Genomic DNA, 5,296 nt, shown 5'->3' with positions numbered 1-5,296 from the left:
TCGTGTTTAATGAAGTCCCCACCTACAAGTTAGCGGCACTTCTATGGGAACAAGATTGGACCGGAACATGCAAACATATTTATTGGAGGCTTGAAGAGCAATTTTTTACGCAAGTCGTCATTTAAACCGTATGCTACAAAAGGTTCATTGACGACATCTTTTTATTTGGCCACATGGTGGAATCTAAACTTCGCGCATTATATATCGGAGTTTAATAACGGTGCACCAATCCATATCCTTCAACGCACACCTACTCGGCGGAAACTATTAACTTCCTTTACGTCACTGTAAGCCTGAGGACCGGGAACCTATTGACCAAGCTTTATCAGAAGCCTACTGACGACAACAATATCTTCATTTCAACAGTAGTCACCTTAAAATGTAATCAGCATCCCACATATCAAGCAGTTTAAACGCATTTTGCTCAGAGCAGGCAGACTTCAGTGCCGTGCCACTGCGATGAACTACGTGTTTCCTTCTAAAACAGAAGTACCCCCCCCGCTCATTATTGAGTGACGCTGTGTCACGCGCAGACAAGCTTGACCGTAAACGCTTATCAACGCAAGAGACGTCCCCATACCATCAATAGCGCTAACCTTGTACTCACGCATGAGCGCTTCAGCGCCCAATGTAGCAGCAATTCTGAGGAAACATTACAACATGCCGACTCAAAGCAGCATTAAAGAAAGTTTTTCCCGAGCTAGCCTACGCCGTGTATCGGCGTTGCAGCAATCTGCAGATATCCTCACGTCCTCCAAAGTTGGAAACAACTACATTCCACACGCTGTTGCCATACATGAACAAACCTCGATGCAAATATTCACTCACATGACGACCACCACTGTGGCTAAAAGCACCGCCAATGGTTTTACCTTGAAATTCGCGGCGATTTTTCGTGTGAGACAATAGTGGTTTATTTGCTTGAGTGCTCGATCTGCAAGTCCGCATCTATCGGTCAAACCGAAATGCATTTCGCTACCGTTTCAACAACCACAAAGCGCATGTGCACTCCATGCTTCATTTGCCAATATCTAGACACGTCGCCGCACCGGGCACACCTTTGAATCATTTACGGGCCACTATATTGGACTCAGGATTTACGTCGCCACTATAGCGCGAAATGCGCGAGTCATTTTAATTCACAAGTTCAACACGTTTCTTGCGGCTTTATGTGGGTCACCACCTTCGAGAAAAGTTTTACATTTGCAGTCCGAAAGTTGTAATTATGTATTTGGCTTGTAGGGCTTAGGTTAAATTTTAAATTTAGAATGATGAAACTCCTAAAAATGTAAAAAAAACAAAATTTTTTAAAAATCAAAATCTGCCAAATACGCATGTTGTGCCAACAGTCATAACTACGATGGTTGTTGCAATCGAAACGAACTTTGCAGGTACGTATGAGGACATATCCTGTGCATCTACCTTCCACGATCACCCCATCTCTAATCTAAGCCGAGTTATCGTAAAGAATGAAAAGTTCTATTTGACAGGTTTGTTTTTGCACATAATTGGCATAGTACAAAACGTCCACAGCTCATTTTCAATAATTCTGCTTGAATGCACAACTCAATTATAAGAAACAGTATGCAAATTGGATGTAAAAATGTTTATCAAAGGCAAGTCAATCACTGTTCGAGTAAGTGTAGGGTGCAAATCATGTTTTTAGAAAAATGGCTTTGCAGATTTCATCGAATGTACCGATATTAAGAAACATTCAATGGTGTAACATCTCCAGACCATACTTGGGACCGCTATGAAGCGCGCATTCCCTTTTCGAGCTGCTGAAGCCCATCTATTTTTCTAGATCATTTGCGTCTCCAGCTGACTCGATCTAGTGCGCCACAGCGGTCCACTCTTGTTATATTGATCCTGCTTTTTTGTCCTATACTTTGCCATATTTCATGGAGTACTATACCTTCTCCTTGAAATGCCACAACTAAGTCCAAGAGCTCGAGTGGTGTACAAGAAAGCACAGACAGCCGAGCGAAAATGCCCACAACTTAAACTCAGAGTGCCACAGCCGTGTAATGAAAGTTTCAAAAATCGAAAACATCATGCCCACAAGCTTTAGAATGTAACTTAGATACTTAGAATAATGCAACACGTATAAAGAACTTATTTTATGCCGACAAGGCAATGTTTGGAATCAAACCTTCCTTTTCGGTTTCGAATGCATCTTAGAGGTGTTGGAAAATGGTCCATAACTTCGAACGGGCTCAAGATAACTGCATAATTATTTTTGCTAAATATTCTTCAACAGACAAGAGCTTGAAAATGTTTGAATTCAAAAAATACTTTGTTTTAAAAAAATTCGTTTTTGAATGGTGCCTACCTTAAACGAGAACGCGGTAGGTTGGCTAGCGTACTTGCCTAGTGCATGCACACCTCATTGCTGGCACAAACTCGCCTTTGTTCCTATTCCTCTTGCTATAAACTGTATTGTATTCACACATGTGTCCTCACTTGCTGTTCTCGATGCGCAGCACATTCCTATTGTTATTCGCAGTTTTATGTTCCCATGCGCCCATAACTTGTTGTCCTCGCCAGCCGTTCCTATTGTTATTCACAGTGTTGTGTTCAGCAGACGCCCATTAACAGGTGTTGTTCGCACTGCGAATAACCCTGTCGCCCTCGATGCGCAGCATCATTGCACCTGTTGCTCTCGATGCAAGTTTGATTGTGTTGCACCTGTTGCTCTCGATGCACGTTTTTTGTGTTGCACCTGTTGCTCTCGATGTACGTTTATTGTGTTGCACCTGCTGCTCTCGATGCACGTTTTGATTGTGTTGCACCTGTTGCTCTTGTGTTGCACCTAAGGACGTTTGATTGTGTTACACACTTATAAATAGTGCCTGTCACGGGCATACATTCATTCTGACGAAGGCTGGCCCACCAGCCGAACGTATAAAACTAAATTTTGTTGCGTAGTCCTTCTCACTCATCTATCGTACCGGACCCATCGATCTTCATACCCAAAGTATATATATTGCCACGTGTGTTTTTTATCACTTTTGCTGTATTCGGCTTTCGGCCACAAAGACTGTCAGAAACGTTCAGCGCGAACCGCGCCTCATTGTTCGAGAAGCTTCGCGATCATTGTAATCGTTTTGTTAAGATTGCGCGAAAGACGCGCACACTCGAGCTTATTCTAGAATTTGCACGACAGCCAGCGATAACGCTGGAATATTCGTCGGCACATTTAAAATGCCGACGCGCTTCACCGCTTGTCAGCTGATCGACGGTCGACGCTCTGTTCGCCGCTATCAGTGCATACCGTGCGTATGCTGTGAACGAACTTTCCGTTTCTCGGCCACAATTCGGCCAATAAACGGTTTGAATGAAAACGCCGGCTGCTGTCTTCATCGACGTCACGACCACGTGACAATATATGTGTGTGTGTGTGTGCTTGTGTTCATTCGCCACAGTTAGAATGCGCGTCATCTATTTTGTCCCCTCACCAAAATTACTTAATTACTAACTTAGAGCTTGCACAAAACCGTGCCGCCCTTTTTATTACTGGAAATTACGAGCGCAAGTCCGTATTACGAAAATAAAACTCGACACTTCGCTGCCCCCTCTTCATTCGCCGGTACGTTTTCCCTTTTGTGCCTGCTTCACAGATATATTCATAACACCAGGCCACATTCCCTCCCTTTGAAACCCCACTGCGCATGTCTATGGCGGCTCCATAATCAGGACCAGTTTCGAGCGCACCTTTGGCAAAACAGGGCTTTATTGTTCTGCGCTGCCACATGGCCGTTAAACCTTGGAACGATCTCCCTGGCGATATCATTCGATCACTAATCCAAGCCTTCCACGACCGTCCACTGGAACATTTCAGCTTACATAGTTATTTCTCATTTAATTCTTTCCAGACATGTACCTCGTACGCTTTTTTTTCTTAATAGCGTTTAACGCTGTTATTATATCACATTGTAATATTGTAAACGTTGCCAAAATTTTCTTCGTTTCCCAATCCCTGACCGTTAATGTTAAATTCGCAATTTTCCCGCTTCGTGCATGCTCCTCCCTTATTTATTTTTTCTACCTGGGTGTTACTCTTCCTCTCCTGGCCATCGATTACATCACAGTATCTCAGTGCACCTTTCAGAATGTATAGTTTAGATTTCAACGTTTCTGTATTTATCACATGTTATATTTAACCATGTATCACCCCCTTACACAATGCTCCGATAAGGAGCCTGTAAGGTATGTGAATAAATGAATATATAATATAAATGAATGTCTGTTCGAAGCTGCGCTCGAGCGAAAGCAGCAAAATCATGCTTACTTGGTTGCGTAGTCCGGATTTTCAGAGGAGGGCGACATTTTGCAGGGTGTGTCTCACGCTCCGCACCTTGAGAGAAAAGGAAAATAGCATTGAAGGACATTGTGATGCAACGTAACGGTTGTAAACAATTCAATGAGAAGAGCGCTCATAAATGCGCCTTCTTTCCTTCTTGTCACCGGCGTGCGCATATCAGCATAATTTTTGCTTGCACACTTATACTGAGGCCTAAACCTTCTTGTAAACCACATAACCACACTGTCCGAGATAGTGCTGTCCAGTCGAACGAACGAATGAACGAACGAACGAGTGAATGAATGAATGAATGAATGAATAATGAATGAATGAATGAATGAATGAATGAATGGATGAATGAATGAATGAATGAATCATCGTTTATTTCCACAGTACGAACACATGTTGCGAACACTTGTCGGACTTGTAGCCGAACGCTAGTTCAAGGTCCGATAAACAAAAAGAAGTAAATCCTTACATAGCCGAGAAGAATAACGTCAAAATATAAATGAAGGTGAATTCTCATTAGCAAATAAAGTAAAGTCAAATCAAACTTGTAGAAATTTACATCTTGTTAAAGGGGCCCTGCAACACTTTTCGAGCATGCTCAAAAAGCGCTGCCGATCGGTAGTCGAGGCTCCCGAGAACACGCGAGCCAAATATTATAGCGATGCGCACGGCCTGGAATTTACAATAAATTCTCAAAGTCAGCTGAAAATCGCTCCCTCTTCTCGACAAATGATGTATTAGTCCGCAAAATATGACGCGATTGTCGGCAGTTCCACCATTGGCTGATGTTATAATCACGATAACACCCTCATTATTACTTTCGTTGTTAATTTTGAGTTCATAGTAGATAATATGTATGTTTATATTGTTATCGCGTTAAAACACCGGACAAACATTAATAGCACTTCCGGTCTCACCGACAGCTCGTCTGCTCGTAGTTGCGTGGTTCCGTTTTCTTCGCCATGCGCAGTGCCGAAAACGTGA

This window comes from Rhipicephalus sanguineus, chromosome 4 (assembly GCF_013339695.2).
Source record: "Rhipicephalus sanguineus isolate Rsan-2018 chromosome 4, BIME_Rsan_1.4, whole genome shotgun sequence".
Lineage (NCBI taxonomy): Eukaryota > Metazoa > Arthropoda > Arachnida > Ixodida > Ixodidae > Rhipicephalus > Rhipicephalus sanguineus.
Note: the sequence above shows the minus strand (reverse complement) of the source record.